At 37.5% G+C, this 18,325-nt stretch overlaps 1 protein-coding gene across 3 annotated transcripts in view; it reads left to right on the top strand.

The window, feature by feature from the left end:
• The window catches only part of FGF14 (fibroblast growth factor 14), a 382,414-nt gene that overhangs the window by 103,382 nt on the left and 260,707 nt on the right, over window positions 1–18,325 (top strand). The window lies entirely within an intron of this gene.

The following is an 18,325-nucleotide window of genomic DNA, read 5'->3' as shown; positions in this document are numbered from 1 at the left end:
CTACCTTTTACCCTCTTACAGCCTTTCAATTTGCTTTTCTACAACCATTTTATTGTTCTACTCCTTCTCAGCTCCATTATAAAGCATCTTCTTATGCTTTAGTTCAGCAGTGAAGCATTCACTTCTTTTACCTGGCACCAGCATCATTTGCCATCAAATAAAAAAATTGGTCCAACTACTTTGATAGAGTTGCACAGGTTTCTGGTTTTATAAAAAAGGAAAAGCTAAATTTAGCTAGAGTTTCATTTACTGAACTGCAGCCTGAAGCTGAAACCAGTTTTCATTTTGAAGCTCTGTTCTTCCCCAGCTATAGTACTGGCTTGCAATACTGGCTTGACATGAAAGAGACCGAATTCATGCTGGAAGCAGACATTAGCGCCTTCTGCAAAATTTCAAACTGAAAAGAAACTCTTCTTTGCGTCATCCTTCTCTAAAGTTCTGACTGTAATCTGTGCATCTCCACTGCTCAAAATAGCCCCTTATTGATATGCCAGCTCTATTCTCCCCGCACACCTCTGTGGTAACTCCACTATAGGAACGTCAGTTGTATCCGAGCAAGGCTCGGAGTGGTTCTGCAGTCTCCAGTGTGGGGTTCAGTTCTTCCCTCACAAGTGGGAGTATTTTCCCCTGCTGCAGAAGCACGAGAACATTATTCTAAGTGTGCCCATGGAAATATACAGGGAAAGCTATAAATATGAACATATTAATTAAATGCTTATATGCTCTGACATTTAAAGACACTCAGTAGTAGTCAAAGCTTATATGGCTGTGAACAACAAGGCCTGCTGTAAATTCTTCCTTTTATTTACAAGGAATGTTGCCCATCTCTTCTGAGCATTCATTTTTCTTTCCAGTTGCTATCAAGGGTAAATCAGAAACATTTTTGGCTCATTTCTGTATATATTTATAGAGATAAGATGGAGCTTGTGTTGGTATTTTGACTTGCCATGGTGTTTGTTTTTTTGAATTTTGCCTGGAGAAGAAATAGGGGCTTGTCTTAAAACATTGCAAACATACAGTTTTAGTAGAATCTTCTCATTTAAAGAGCTTAAGATATCTTTTTCATGAACAGGGTGTAGAAAAAAAATCACAATTTATCTAAGTAAAAAAAAAACAACCTTAAACAAACCAAATTTATCTAAGTTAAAAAAAATGAACTGCAAACAAACAAACAAACAAAAAAAAACAAATAAAAAAGCTTAAATACATAATAACATTCCTTTGTATTACCTAGGAAATACATGTAGGAAGCATTCAGTTGCAAAATCTCTTGTGCTTTAGCATTTTTAAAACGTTAATAAAATGTTATTGGGACATTACTGGTATTTTTATACCCACATGTACCTTTTACTGGTATTGCTGTACCTGTTTTGCCCTTCATACTTGGTCTAATAAAAGACCATGAGAAGTTACAATGAATAATGCATTTGAAAAATGTTGTCCTTCTTTTTCCTGTCTAAGCCAGTCTCATGTTGTTACAGTTTTCCAGCACTTATTTGCCTGTAGCTTTCCCAAGACAGCTGCACAGTATGATAGGCTTCATCCAAAGTAGCACTCCTTCTTTCATCTCCATCTTCTCAGTAGCTTTTATTACAGTGTTGTCACTGCTTTCTGTTTCTTCAGACAGTTTTTCTTCATATTCCTAAAGGTGCATTTGGAAAGGGATCTCAGAATCACAATTGTTACTGAAATCAATAATTTAATCTCTCTTTTAATTTACTAACATTCTAATTTTTTGTAGTTCTTCAGTTTAACATTTACAAAAGCTCCTATTCCTCTTAACCTCTGTGGAATAAGAAAAGAATACCATAAAAACATACACTATAACTCGTGTATTTTTTCTTGTCTTTCTCTTTTCTTCTGCTGATTTTCACTCAGGTTTACCGGTCCAATAGTGCAAGACTCTCGTCACCAGGTTTCTCATGAATACCAGAATACCTCTGTCTAAATTTTCTGCTCAACTGTGCATCCATAACTGAATGCATTAATATCACAGAAGTCAATAAATATTTAATTAATAGCAGTATATGAGATTGAGGGGTCAGAATTTGTTGCAAGTAGGTGTTGTCATCAAACAGAGCTTAATAGAACAGAGCTTAATAGAAAGGACTTTTACCTAACATGAGCTTCAATTTTAGGCTACTGATTCCCTTAATTTAATCTGCTAAACTATTTTCATAGAAATACAAGTGGAAAGAGTTGGATGTCTCAGAAGTATTGAAAAGCAGAGCCATTTTTCTGGAATCTGTGTATTTTTGTTAGACAGATGTTTTATTCTTCTGCAGGTATTTCCTGTTCTCCATTTGCAATATGAGAAACTTTATTATTTCCTTAGATAATGGCTTCACCACCTAAAGTTTGACTGTAAATTATCTGCTGGAGTCTGGCAGATTGTGCCAACAAGACTCAAGACAGGTGACAAATCTTGCTGAAGAGCAGCTTGATTTTCTTTGCAAAATGGACGTGGAGTTGTTCTGTAGATTGCCCAAGATTTGTGCTCAGCTCCAGCTCAGCCTACACCGTCTCTTGCACGGTTTAATAATTGTACATGGCCCAAGTACCTGTGTTAAAAAAGCTGAGCAGACTGCCCTATGAAGTCAGTGGGTGAGGAATTAAATTTCCTTGTCAGAGAGCAACTGGGATTTTCTTTGTTTTCACTTGAATTTCAGAGACATTTATTATTTTTTTTTAACAGCTTGGTTAGGCTCAATGCATATTTAAAGAATGGTACAAAAGATAATATTTAAGTGTGGAAAACTGAGAAAACAATTTAAACAAGTCTTTCAGTTAAGCTTGAAAATTGCTTTCTGGCATGTATCCAAACAAGAAAAGCCTGCCATTTTATATCCAAATCCAGTCCATTATTTTTGGAATAACAGCTGAAAGAATAAAACTCTAACTGGAGGTGCATGCATATGTGCTTTCACATGTGTTCACAGTAGCAGGTACAATCTTTTACCCCTTTGCAACTGTTTATCTCCAATATTTGTCAACTGTGTATTGACATGTTGATGAGGAGAACTTTTGCTTAAATGAGGAATGTCAATTTTTGTTGCAAGTAGTAACCACGAGAAAAATAACACTCTTGATTCTGAGCTGCTGTTTCATGATCAACAAATATTTGCTCTGTGGAGATTAATTTCAATGCAAATTAGGCTTAATGCATTTTTTGTTTAATTATCTGGTTTTGTAAATGGCAGATACAAAAGCCTCTCGGTTTATGGTACACAGCGAAAGAACTCCTCTAGATAGACTTAAAAGGACTACGTTGCTCGCAGGCATTGAATCTGGCATTGATTAGGAAATTTTCTTAAGGTTCTAGTTCTTAAAGCAATATAAAATCAGAAATTCACTCAGATTATTTAATATATTCTTAGCTCTAGGGCCTGCAAGAGAAAAGTAAGGAAATTATTTGAAAGTGCTGTTTTAAATGTTCAAAAAACAGAAAGCACCAAAATTCTCCCACCTAAACTCTTTCTAAAAGTTTGGGGGGACCTGGTTCAAGAATTATGGAACCAGTAATAATTTGAAGGGTGTGGGAGAAGCTTGGGCTTTCACACACATGCTTACACCCCCTATGTATTCATAAATTTCCTCTTCAGAAATAAAGAAAACTGCCACAGGAGTGGGGGAGCTGCTGATTCTGGGTAGGTAACTGAGACTGTAATGCTATAGAAAGAATGCAAAGGTTGTACTGCTTGTTCAATGGAATAAATTAAAAGGAGAAACAGAAATAATGAGTACTGAAGAAAATATCACTGGTCCTAGGGCTTTCTGCGTAGTGGCGTCATAATGGCATTGGAGAGAAATGCATTGGCTAGAAATCTTGAACACCTGCCCCAATTCCCAAAGCCATTCATAATCAATAGGGAAGATTAAAAATAATTTTTAATTGATGAATTTTGTTTTTACTCTGCTCTTGCTAATTGAGATTCTGTGGACTGAAGTTTCCATAGCTTAGTATCACTTTAGAATGGGGAGATGAAGCACAGAAATAGTTAAGTTATTTGATTGTGTTGATGCTTGCACATGTGGACAAACAGACTTGTGGAACTCTTGGAGAAATCTGAGAGAGATGATCATTCACAGTGATATATTTAATAGCTAATATACATTTTTGTTCCTGACACTTAAGAACAAAGAATATTAACCAAAAGTACTGGCTAAAAATGCTGAAGGAAGGTAACTTGATTTCTTTGACAAGACGCTGGTAATACCAAGGTAGTACTTGAGAAGACAATCAAAGTAGGCTTGGAAAATCATTGCTGTTATTCCTTCTGGGCAAATTTTGTCCAAGAAAACCCCACATAGCTACTCACTCACTGTCCCTGCATCAGGATGTGGGAGAGAATTGGAAGAGTAAAAGTGAGAAAACTCATGGGGGGAGATAAAGGCAGTTCAGTAGGGAAAACAAAATCCATGCAAACAAGCAAAGCAAAGAATTCATTTACTGCTTCCTATGGATAGGCATGTGTTTCCATTTCCAGGAAATCTGGGTTCCATCATGCCTAATGGTGTCTTAGGAAGACAAACACATCATTCCAAGCTTCCCCCTTTCCCCAGCTTTACATGCTGACCATGACACCGCAGGGTATGGGACATCCCTCTGGTCAGTTGGGGATCATCTGTCCTGGCTGTGTCCCCTCCTCCCAGCTCCTTGTGCACCCCCAGCCTGCTCGCTGCCGGGGTGAGAGGCAGAAAAGGCTTTGGCTCTGTGCAAGGGCTGCTCAGCAACAGCCGAAACATCCCTGAGTTATCAACGCTGTTTGCAGCACAAATCTAAAACACAGCCCCGCTCCAGCTCCTGTGATGAAAATTAACTCTCCCACAGTCAAAACCAGCGCAGCAGATAGCTTTAGCAGATAGCTAGAGACGAGATTCTTAGGGACAGGATAGCAGTATTGGCACATGGCCATTGGAAGGCACTTAACAGTATCAGTTTGCTCCAAGTCCTGTCAGTCGTATGCTGATACAAAGATACAGTTTGTTTCATTTCCCTGGGATGCATTTGGCCAACCTAAATCAGCTTCAATCTAATCTTTTTTTTCTGTTGACTGCATGAACCATAAATAAATTTTATTGTTATAGATGTCAATCTACTCGACAAATCTCATCTAACCAATCTCTTGCAAAATAATATCCTTCAGTTCATTCTTTTTTCAATTTCCCACTTAACAATACATGAGGCTGTCCTGGAAACTCAGAAATCTAGTAGAAATGAATTATCTCCTCAGAAATTTTTGGCAATTTGAACCTTTTGTTTCCTCATGGCCTATTGAACTGACCTACAGGCCAGTCTTATTCCACCAGATTGCAAAAGATGCTGACTATGATAAAGAGTTATGGTATTTTAGCACGAGTGATGGTAGGTACTTCTTCTGATGGATAAATTTGATTTATGTAAGATATCTGTTGGAAGCGAAGTACTTTTATTTTTTGTTTTTCAGTAAGAGACCCTCAGTTATGCCAGATTAAAAATGTCTTAACAGTCAGGTTTTTGAGAACTGTGTGTCAACTGAAGTTGAGTTTCAATTTATTTTTTCTAGAGACAGACGGTCTATGAAAGGTAAAAACAGTACCTAGTACCTGTCCTTTAAGTGCAGGAAGTCAAATGTATTTCTCTCTGGTTTTTTTTATCTAAACAAGGGCAGAGATTTGAAGCAGCCCCAGTATGCCAATTACAGGCTTTTAATAAAGTCTTTTAATGTTTGTTTTGGGCATATTTCTTTTTATTGATCATTCAAATGACTGGCAGCACTCATGTTCCTTAGTGCTGAATAATAAAACTATATAGAGACACTTAAGTTAAAAAAATATTTCCATGGAGCCACACTGAAGCGTTCTTACTATATTGAAATTATTGTTCCATTCATGTGTCTGACACTTTCTTCTCCTTCATCAAGAGGAGAGAAGAATGTTAAACACAATTATGATAATTTTCGCTACCTTATATTCATACTTTTATATCTCCTTTGAACTATACAAAAAAGATAAAAGATAAAATGATAGGAAAATTCATCGGAGTTGCAGGTTTTGAAATATACTTAGTAATGAAATAACCTGTAATCCTGCAAGCATGCTTGTAACTGAATGTAAATGAATTGTTCCGTCTAGTTGATTGATGCTTTTAATATACATAAAACTAAAATAACATCTTTATTTTCATAGATGTACAAACACAGAAGGGTTTTGGTTGGAAGGGACCTTAAAGTTCACCTAGTTCCAACCCCTTTGCCATGGGCAGGGACCCTTTCACTAGTCCAGGTTGTTCAGAGCCCCATCCAGGTCATTGAACACTGGAGAGGGTTTCCATTTTGCACGGTTAAAATTAAGGACTACTATATGCTTTTGTTGTTCCTCATGCCTGGATGAGTTGATGACTTGGGATTGGAAAAATAAGGCTTAGAAAAGGAAAAAATATTCATGTATTTTAGAGACAAAAGATATTCTGTTTATTGTATGCTTTTCACTCTTCTTTATGATACCTACTGTTTAGGTACTAGGAAAACTTCACAGAGATGAGGATTTCATTCAGCATTTTTCATATTTATAGTTTTATTTTTACCTTCGATTCTTGTTCTTTCAGCCACACATAGTGAGACTTAAAATATGAATTTTCAGATCAAAAGGAAAGTGATTAGACACTCTTCCTTTCCCCAAGTTGCCTTGATCTTTAGAACAGATTTATTCCTTTACAGATTGTAGGAGTGTGTTCATTCCTTAATGAATTAAGAATTCATGAGACACTGTCTTTGTCTCTCTTTTTTTTGTGGAGTTGTCTGTGCTGCTGCTGCTATTTTGTATTGGTGCATGGTACTGTAACCTCTAACTTGTGTGAAACATTATTGACAATTTTTTTTTTTGCCTGAAGTGTATAGACTGTGGTTGCCCTTGGAAGGAAAAATGATGCACTTTCTTCATTCATGCAACTTCCTTCTGTAAACTTGCATGCTTCATTTTAATCATGGTTGAACTACAGATTCCATTACTATGCTGCTGTAATATTTTCAGTATTACAGTAGGGTTCTAGAGGACTCGCATAATTTTTAAAGGGAAAAAAGCTCCAGAAATTTGTTCTTATTTCAAAAGGAGCCAGAAGTGTTAAATCATTACATTATGTTTTATCACTTCTCCAGACTGTTTCCTCCAAGTGCAACAAGCTAACGTGCTTTTCAGTGTGCACAGTACAGATAAATGCTAACAAAATATCTGAAGTCATGGTGTGGGGTAGAGTTTACAAGCTCTTTCAAGCAGAGAAATGGTTAACGTAGGCACTGGCAAGACAGCAGATGGGATGATGAAATGCAGCTGCAAGGGATAAATGCACTCAGGAGAAGGCTGCAGAGGAAGGGAAGTGCCTAAGGAAGTAGGGAGAGCACTTAGAGGAGTGCTGGTAGAAGGGCATGCTGTGAGGCTCAAGGTCACACGAGCCTCTGAAATTAGGGAATAGGAAAACAGCTATGTGGAGGGGAAGAAAATAAAGATGCACTTTTGGGGGTGGGTTGGAGGATGAGTAAATAAGAGCCTTTTTTTCCTAGTAAGGTTGCCCCTGGCAAGGCTGAGTCCTGGCAGTCTACCTGTTTGTAAGAGCATGAGTTGGGTTCAGCTCCCCAGAAAGTCTGTTATGTGACACAAGTTTGCATTTGAGCTTGTTGGTGTTGGCCCAATGTCCTCAGGTGACTTTATGATGCTTGTACCTCCAACTGTCTGTTCTATTTATGCTGGATATTAAGTTCTACACCTTTAAGACTGATTCTGAGAGTGAAGGAGGGGAAAAAGAAGCGCGCAGTTTGTTTTCAGAAACTGCACTTACTCCTCTGCATTCCTTCTTACAGAGTGTTTTCTGCAGCACAGACAGCACAAGAAAGCTCTCCTTTGCTTTTAATTAGTTTTTAGCTAGCTGAGGCAGAAAAGTTCCCTAGACTGTAGTTTTACTTTTCCTCAGAACTGTTAAAACCTGCTCTAAACTAAAAACCCAAAGCTCATGCCTTTGGCCCACCAGGGCCTGGGATGCATTTTCCAGCACAGCGGGGACTGATAAGAAACTGAGCAAGCTGAGTTTCACCCCAAAACAAGGGCTTGCTGAATTTGCCATCTCTTCAGAACAGCAAGAAGTTTTATTGTTTAATATTAATTTTCTATGCTTGTGAATACTTTGCTTGTTAAATAAACATTTTTTTTCCACTTTTCTCAAAAAAATCTTTTCCCAACACAGTTAGGAGAAAAACCACTTAAATCTGCTTTTTTAGAAGAACCCCGTTTAGAATTTCCACCCAAATTTGCCCTAAACCAAGACACCCCTTCACTGTTAATGGAAAGAAACAGATGCTTTTAGGGCATGATTCATCTGACCTATTTTGAACACCTGCCTTAGGAGGAGTTGAATCATACCCTAGAACTGCTTCTGTCTATTGAGTGTAAAGAGTGCCTAGGGCGACTAACTCAGATTTAAATACCTATATAATAGATAGCTTGGCTTGGCCAGATATAAGTGGTCCCAAAGATTACCATGTCAGTGCAGAAGTTAATGTTTCAATGTCATCATTGTGACAGCTCTAGAGCATGAGCACTACAGAAATTTCTCAGGATTTACCTTAAACTCCACTGCTTTGTTTCTGTACAGGATTTGGGCAGTGGGAGATGGTGGCACAGCCACCTTTTGCCACTGGATATATGCTGAGGTCTGATGGCTGCTGCAGAAACCTATGGCTCAGCCAATTGCCCCAAAGCTCTGCTGATTCATAGGAATTGCTTCCCTTAGATCTTCAGGGGAGAAATTCACAAAGAGAGAGAGAGGGGGAAAAAACCAAACCACCTCAGGTCCGTCCTAACTATGAAATTTGGCAAGCCTACCAAGTTTTTCTATGTGCTAGACTATCTCACAGCACCACTTTAAAGGAGCACTTCACTAATTAGGAGGAAGATTGTGAAATTTTGCTGTGGAAGGGACAAGGTTGTCTTGTCCCTTCCACAGCAAAAAGTGAGATTTTTTCACATGGGAAAGGTAAGGTTATCTTCACATCAACTGTTTTTCCCATTAAAATATGCTCAGTTCTGTCTGAATAGGCAAAATGTACCTCATTTTGCCTAAGTTTGAGTTGTTATTTGTGGATTTGTCTCACATGATGTCACTGTGTCACAGATTCCTAGCTGGGAAATCAGGATTGCTGCTATAGCCCTCACTTGTGAAGATGAATTGTCCTGAAGCTTTTGTTTAGTGTAAATGGTGGCAGCCCTGAAAAAAACCATAAGGAAATTAGTGATGGTTCGTTCAAACTAGGGTTTGAATCATTTTTAGTAAATAAGACATTGGGCTATGCATCCAACATTAATTAAATCTAGCATAAATGTTCATCAAATGTGCACCGTGAAGCTGATGTATTTACAAAGACATTGTGGAAAAAAAATTTGCAGAAATGGGATCTCCTAACTCTAATATACCCTAAAGAATGGGCCCTCCTAATTCTTCAGCATTTCCTAAAGGCTGAGTGAGTGACTTAGCAACCATAGTCATATTCTTTGATGAAACAGCTCCTTGGATGGAGGGGTAGCAGTGGGTATTGTCTACCTTGAGTTCAGCAAGGATTTCAACACTGTCTCTCACAAGATCCTCATAGGCAAACTCAGGAAGTGAGGACTGGATGAGTGGGCAGTGAGGTGGGTTAAGAGCTGGCTGAACAGCAGATCCCAGAGGGCTGCAGTCAGTGGCACAGGGTCTTGTTGGAGACCTGTCACTATCAGGTCCCCTCCAAGGTACACTACTGGGCCCAGGGTTGTTTAACTTATTCATCAATGAGTTGGATGAAGGGACAGATGTCTTCTCAGCAAGTTCACTGACAACACAAAGCTGGGAGGTGTTGCCAATACCTCAGAGGGCTGTGCAGCCCTTCAGAAGGGCCTTGACAGGTTGGAAACGTGGACAAAAAACAATGCAAAATTCAGTAAAGGCAGCATCCTGAACCTGGTGGAGAATAAGGGACAGCCTGGGGCCAGCTTGCTGGAAAGCAGCTCTGCAGAGAATGACCTGGGGGTCCTGGTGGGCAACAAGGTGTCTCTGAGCCAGCAGGGCTCTTCAGGAAGAGCATTGCCATGAGGCTGGGGGAGATGATCCTGCCCCTCTACTCAGCCCTGGTGAGGCCACCTCTGGAGTGCTGTGTCCAGTTCTGGGCTCCTCAGTAAAAGAAAGACAGGAGCTCCTGGAGTGGGTCTAGTGGAGGGTGACAAAGAGGATGAAGAGACAGGAGCATCTCTCCTGTGGGTAAAGGCTGAGGAAGATGTACCTGTTCAGCCTTGAGAAGAGATGACTGGGAGGGGGCCTCATCAGTGTCTGTCAGTACTGAAGGGTGGAGCCAGGCTCTGCTTGGTGCTGCCAAACTGTAGGACTGAAGAAAATGGGCAGAGACTGATGCACGGGAAGTGCTACCTAAATGTGAGGATGAATTTCTCTGCTTTGTGGGTGACTGTGCAATGGAAGAGATTGCCCAGAGAGGTTGTGAAGCTTCCCTCACTGGAGATTCAAGAACCTCCTGGACACAACCCTATGCCATGTACTCTGGGATGACCTTGCTTGAGCAGCAAGTTTGGACCAGATGACCCACTGTGGTCCCTTACAACCCTACCCATTGGGTGATTCTGTGATTCTTTAAATTAAAAATGTATATGCAATATCAAAATACCTTAAAAATAAATTTTTTAAAGTTCATTGTAATTATAGTGTGTGTGTATATAATCTCTAGAAACAGAAGTTTAAGGCTGCATTTCTGTGCTAAGTGAAATATCTTCTGTTAATATCAAGCATAAGCTTAAAATCATTGCAATTTCTCTATAAGCCCATCACATACCAAGTTTGGCATATCTCCTTTTTCCACAGCAGAAGCTTGGATATTTATCAACACAACAGACTTAGCTGGAGGAAGTAAATTTATGTTAAAATACAGATCTGTAGTCTATATTTATTCTTTATATTTACAGTAAGATGATATCATCATTGACTTTAAAAATGGCAATATTTGTATTTAAAAATTATTGGAATTAATTCTTAATTATTTTATAATTTAGAAAAAGTTCTGCCTAGTTTTCATATTAGTTATCCAATTATTTCATACCCAAAGTACAGAAAAGATAATTTTTCAATATCACTATTTTTCATGAAACCTCACTTTAACAAACTTAAGCACAAAGAAGCAACTCCTTCACATTTACCATATTTTTTTTGTTTTCTGTCTGTGTTTTTCACATTTTCAGATACTGTGCTTTTCTTTCACAGGCAATTCAAATGACTGAAGGAGGATTAAGTCTTTGCTTAATGAGTAGTACATAAGCATGTTCTCAGAACTGCCCCTAAGAAATGAATTCAAATCAGGAAAGATGATTGTTAATACACTATACATTCTACCAGAATTTAAAAGAAAATTGTCCTTAATGGCAGATATGGATTATCATCTTACCTACATCTTTTTATGTACATTTTATGCTGTCTCGGTGCTTCAAATTTGACTAAATGGTCTTTAATGAACCTTCTAGTCCTATGTTTGATGGTACTCCCACATAAGGGAGAAGAGAACTGAAGTGGCACAAATGAGGTCTGCTCTCTTACTATAATTCTGTGGATGCGGAAGATTTCGTAGAGCTAAGAGGCAACACATCCAATCCTCTATTCTAGTAACAGAAGTGGAGGAAAACCTGATTAGGTGAAAATTCTAGGATGATCCAAAAGTCTATTCATTGCTTGTTGTATTTGCCATTGAGTTCTCTTTACATTCCAATGTTGAATGAAAGGACCCGAGGCCTAGATTTAAAAAGAAAGGAATATTTAACTGATAGTATGTAATTACTAGAAATAAAATATGAAAATTCCCAAATTACAAGGCATGTCTCTCTACGAAGCCAGGTAAAACAAATGAGGTTATTTGATAAAAAGGTTGGTGGAAAGGAGAACTCTCTCATCCATGTAACCAAGTAGTTTAGCAAGGCTGCCTAAAGCTCCAGTTAAAACTGTCTCAGATTGTTTAATTTATCTCTCTTTTGCATGAATAAAAGGAAAAGCCAGGAGTGCTGCTAAGAAAGCTAACACTGCCTTTTTAAGGTATCTACTTTTATATATACACTCTGAGTTGTTAACCATATTTGATACATTGATTTTAAATCTATTATTTGAAGGGTTGGTTTAAAGGAAGAATATAAAAGATATGTGGATGAGCCTTTTTGAAGGAAAAATATCAGCTTGCTCTTTGTTGATAGATGTTTCTGATTCCCTAGCTGCACACATTGTACTTGTGTATTTTTGCTGTTACTGAATACTACTCATCAATAATACTGTTCTGAGTAAATTAAGGAAATATCTGAGGCAGAATAAGTTTTTGCTTTAATCACCTTAAGATATGATTTAAATATATAAAATGGATAGGGGTAATGACAATTTCCCATTAATTTATTGGAAAAAATATTTGTAATTCAATCCTAATGAACTCTCTCTGCATTAAGAAATGTGGATGTAAATAGACCTCATATCTGGGAGCTTGAATATTTGTTCATATTTATATACATACTTACATAGTATTTTTTTTCCACGTGAAACTTTTGGTCACTGTTAATACTTTCATTTTCAGTATCAAATTTGTATTTCCCCTTGCTGGGATTTTGTAAAGCTGTATCAGAAAAGGGTCTTCATCTTTGGTATCTAGTGGACTTAGTTCACACAAATGACTTCTTGCAATTGCCAATTAACTTTTTCCCAGAAGGAAGCAGTAGCATAGGTCTGCCGTGTCTTTGATAAACAGGTCAGACATACACTCTAAACACTAACTTGAGAAATATATTCTGAGTGTTTCATGATAACAACAGAAGCTGCATAAGACTTAATAAGCTGAGGGACTAAAAAAACTTCAAGGAGAGAGAAAAAAAAAAGTAATACCTAAAACTCTTGAAGATTAGCGATAAGTCATAATAATTTGTATTCTGTTCTGCCAAAGCCTCTATAAACTCTCCTGTGACTTTTTTATTGTGGCAATTTTTATATCACTAAGGACAGGCAAAACGGGTTAAGTCAGTCACTGTCCACCTGGGTGTTCACCTGAAGTCCAATCACAACTGATTTTTTTGTGATTTCATTACCAATTAAATATAGAATATGAGGGCATTTTTGTATGGCAAACAGCCACTCCCCCTTCTGAAATTCCGGCCAGATAAATTAGTTCTTTTTGATACTTAAAAAGTACTTGAGGTGCCTGTGGTGTCAAGAACAACGTGCTTACAAATTCAGTGTGGTGAGTTTAGTGAGTAGGAAGGCAGTTCAAGGTTTGACATTCTCTGGAAGTCAGAGAATTGGCTTCCAGGGCCCATCACTTGTCCTTGTGACCCGGGAGCACAGGAGGAGTGACTGTGATAATAAGGAGTGACTGATGTGGATTTCAGTCACTGATCTGACTTGGCACTGACAGGTAGCCAGGCCTCTTTTTTTCCCATTGTGATATAAATGTACAAACTGAGAGCTGATTTAATAAAATATCCTTAACTTTAGCAAAAAAAAAAAAAAAAAGGCTTAAGTCTTAAATGCCTTTTTTGTGATGTGTTGGGATAGTTCAATTTTTTTTTTTGTTTGTTTCTTTTTTATTCTCAGTTGCTTATAAGTGTTTTCCTTTCTGGTTGTGAGAGAAAGCACTATCATCACTGTAGTGCAATAAGTGCATAATAATAGTTTTATAGGTATAAAAGTCAAAATGCTATTAGTGCTGAGAGGTATTGTTTTAGCAACTGGATCTTGTGTGTAAGAACCTAATTTTTAATAATATAAGAACCTAATTTTTAATAATATAATTTGCTTAATGTTATGTATTCACAAAGTTAATAGTCAATTAAATTTTGCATGCGCTGTCTTTTTTGAACAGAAATACTTTTGCCTGTCAGGTGCTACGTTATTAAAGAACATTAGTTAAATTAAAATTGCACCTAGGCTGAGAGTGTTCACAACACTTAATGGACTTTTTGCAGTTTGCTTCCAAGTACTTGTCTACTAACAAGATTACAGGCATATTAAGATGAGTGTATTAGGGGGCAGGAAATTGTGTGCTTAAAAAAATAAAGCCACTTTCAGCTGTGTGTCTTTTGAGCCATAAATTTGTCACAGAGATGGTGAAGCAAGGTAAGCATCTCTCCTGCCATTGCTGCTGTAATCCAGCAAGGCACTGAGCTGTAGCAAAGGGGAAGTAAGATGGGTGATTCTCTCCTTTTATTTCTCTGAAATAAAAGGCTTAAATAGCATTGAGGTCTGAGCCTGTCCTGCAAGAAGGGTGGTGTGTCCTCGGTGGCAGGCTGGTGACAGGCAGTAGCTGTAAACATCTGGAGGTAGAAATCTGGAGAATCACTCTCAGGAGAAATCAGCTCCCCTCCCTTCCCACCCCATCTTTATGCCACAATATTTTCTTACAGTTCTTCTGCAATAACCTACATTTAGTGAGAGCTTTGTTACACATTTATGGTCTTGTGCAATTTGATAACTCCTCCAGACAGCAGAGTAACTTTCCACAAGACAAGCATATTATTTCTGAAAATTGTCAGGGTCTCAGGAGACTTCATCAGTATTTATAAAATGTCTTTAGATGTTTCTATGAGAGGTGTTTTATACTGCGATAAGTGTTTTATCTGTGATAGGTGTTGTGGAACAGACACTCCTCCCTCTATGTTGTACCCAAAACAAACATCTCTACTGGGTTAATGAGAAATTTCTATAGCACCTAGACAATTTTTTTCATCAAAGAGTTGTGCCATGTGCTTTATGGGTTTCTCTATTCAAGTCTTGATGTTGTATCATGGCAGAGCTAATCACATCCATACAATACTCTGAACCAGGCCCAAAGGAAAAACACCTGATTGACTCCAAGTCATACAGTCCTTTTGTCCTGCACTCTAGTCTCATCCTAAACTGAACTTCTTTCTGTGCCTCCAGTACATGGTACCAGCAGAGAGAAGACACAAAAGAAGCAGCTTGAATTACTGCCTTGCTCATGAGACTGCCTCAGTGTTCCTCACCTTCATGTTGTTCAGCTGAGCATCTGGCTGGTTTTGAGTGGTTTCTCTTTTAATAACTGCGCCAGCCTTTGCCATGCCACCCATTCCTTGCTTCATACGAGCACCAACCAGATTCATTGTCTTCTGTCTGTTCCAGTTGTCTTGTTCTGGATGAGTCACTGAATTGTTTTCTAGGCCACATCTCCTGTTACCTGCATTGACTGGAAACAATGTGTGGGGCTAGGAAGTGTAGAGAGCTGGCACCTAGAGCTGTTTCTATCTGCATCTTTCAATGAGAAAGAATTGACATTCCACTTTTCAGCTTCCATGTGGAAAAAAATAAACCCTTTCTAAAAGTGTCATATTAGGTTAAAATCAATGGGAACAACACAGAGGGAGGTTACGAGAGTATAAATGATCCAAATCCAAATTAGAAATCCTACTCTGAACTTTCAGAAATCAAAAGATGGAAGGAAATATTTTTAGTTCTGCATATTTGATCATGAACTAGTGCAACAATAATATTGCACAATACAGGTAACACTCTTCCACTAATTGTCAAAACATCCTTTTATGGTGGGATTTCTCCAATTTGTACTTATTCCTACAGAATATGTCTCTTTTTACAGCTTTCTTTCCTTCTTTCAGTATGCAGATTTTAATATGCTACTAGCCATGTCAGTGCTTCCTAAAGATGTCAGAATTTTTGAATAATAACATCAGAAAGAAGTCTTTCTTTTATTAAGGAACAGAGGGGCATAGAAATTATGTTTCCATCTTTTATATCTGGAAGACTAAACCTTATCTTGATAAAGTCTGCAGAGATTAACCCCATGTAGAGAAGCTAATTCACAGATTTTAAAAATGCCCAAACTTGATTTGATTTTTTTTTTTTGAAAGGAGTGTGTGCATTATGTCTCTAGCCTGAACATGTATGACACTATTTGTATAATTTTCAGCATTCAGTGAACTGCAGCCATCTACAAATTAATAGCAAAGGGGAACAGATATTTCCTAACTGTAAGAAATCTGAAAATCCTTCTGTTTGGGTCAGATTAACCTTTACATAGGTTGAAACAGGACAACCAGTGGGAGAGATTAATTGCTAGAAATGCATGATTCAAATCTGGATATGCAGCATCATCACCAAAGGAACCTTAGGCAGCCAGGTCACCTCTGGTTGCAGGAATTAGAAGCAGTTCTGTTATTAACAGGTACTGTAAATCAGTGTCAAAATGAAAAATCTTGAACAATTAGAAAGTAATAATATTGTACTGTTGAGAAAAAATACTAAGACTCAGCAATAAATTTACTTGAGTGGAAGATCCATATGTCCTCCAATAAAATTAAAAGACTCATAAGCCTTCTTTTCAGTTAAAGATTTATAACTCATTTCCATGAGAGTAAGACTGAACCATAAATTCTGGAGGAAATTTAGAGACTAGCCAGAAGGAATTTCTTTTTTTGTGGGAGTATACAGATTGAATTATAAAGCTGGCATGACAGCATTATTCTAAAACGTGGTGGTCATGTTTATATTTTCTAATTTCAGCTTGTTTTGAGGATTTACTAATTTTTTGCCTTAAATTACACTTTAGAAATTTTTTTTTTTTTGATTTAAAGAAAAGTGGCTTCTTGTCTTTAGTAAGGAATCATTCCTATGGCTTGCAACATTTATTAGGAGGGAGGTTCAGATCCATGTTTTCACTTTGGAGTTTTTGGGATTTCTTGAGAGTAGAGGGCATACTTGGAGAGATTTAGTAACAAGACAAATATATACAATGCGTCATCTTCTACAGTATGATGTCTCTAATGGTCAGCTGTAGCAGTTGCTGGAGACAGGACAAACATTCTGTGAATTTTATTTTCACTAATTATCCCAAATTTCAATAGTCAGAATTTAGGAGGCTTTCCTTTCATACTTTCAATGTGACAAAAAAATTGCTAAGGGTCAGAAAGGAATGCATCCTGAAAACTTGGAAGAAAATGGATTTCCCCTAGTCAACAGCAACTACTTCTTAACATTCCTAACTTTTCAACATCTGGAAATAAACAGTCCTGGAGACTAGTGTTATACTAGCATTAATGTGTTGTTGCAATATCTAACACCTTAAAAAATAGTTTATTGTTTCTTTAATTATTTTCCAAAAATATGGATAGACAATGTTTGTTATGTCTCATAAAAATTAGAATGAGATATATTTTTCAATTTTACTGCTGTATTCTCAGGGCTGTAAGTTTCTCTGCATATGTTATTTTCAGTTGATAAATTATGTTTTCTCTGTCTTATTATATACAGACCTATATATAGTGACTTTTCATTGATTTTTTTTTATAGTAACTATAGTGACTTTTCCCTCTCATATGTAAATAATTACATCCACACAAATGTAAATTTTAATGTATTTTTTAAAATCAGGAAGAATGAATATGCATTAACCAGGAAGTTTAATGCACAAAGGCATCAGACTTTTTTCTTTCTTTTTCTTTCTTTTTATTTCTTTCTTTTTCTTTCTTTTTTTTTCTTTATTTTTCTTTCTTTCTTTCTTTCTTTCTTTTTCTTTCTTTTTCTTTCTTTTTCTTTCTTTTTCTTTCTTTTTCTTTATTTTTCTTTTTTCTTTCTTTTTGTTTCTTTTTCTTTCTTTCTCTTTCTTTCTCTTTCTTTCTTTCTTTCTCTTTCTTTCTTTCTTTCTCTTTTTCTTTCATTTCCAGACAGCTTTGTTTGTATTCGAAACTCAAGGCAAGGAGTTAAAATCAGCCACTGAAATCAACAGGTAATTATTGGTAGTAGGCAAGGTAAACTTATCTATTTTGAAGGGAATGTTTTCTCTAAAGACATCCAGATGGCCTCCAGCTTGCTTTCGGAGCCGGTTTTTACTAGACAGCAGATAAGTACTTTTGAATCTGCATTTCACAGAAGCTGTTTCACCTTTCTTCAACAGTGCTGCCATGGTATTTCAGGCAGATTTAAAAGAAGGCTGAGGGGTTGTTCACCTCTGCTTGCCCTCTTTATACCCTGGCCTCTGGGTGCTTGGGAGGGAGAGCTGTGCTAAACTATCCTTCTTCCGTGAAACAACTGTTGTGCTTTTCCTACTCCTAACTTGCTTTTTGGGCCACATTCAGGTATGACCCCAGTAAAGACTGGGCTCATTCCCAGGAGGGAACATCCTCCTGCTCCGCTCATGTTAAAGACATCTTTGCTCCTTGTTTTTGAGAATGCCACTAAAGTCTTTTACCTATCCCTGCTGGTGTCTGCAGTAACTTGTGCCTGTATCAGCAGTAGTGTGGCCAGCAGGATCGGGTGAGTGATCAGCACCTT

The sequence above is a fragment of the Melospiza melodia genome, chromosome 2 (assembly GCF_035770615.1).
Source record: "Melospiza melodia melodia isolate bMelMel2 chromosome 2, bMelMel2.pri, whole genome shotgun sequence".
Classification (NCBI taxonomy): Eukaryota; Metazoa; Chordata; class Aves; order Passeriformes; family Passerellidae; genus Melospiza; species Melospiza melodia.
This window is presented reverse-complemented; position numbering and strand designations above follow the sequence as displayed.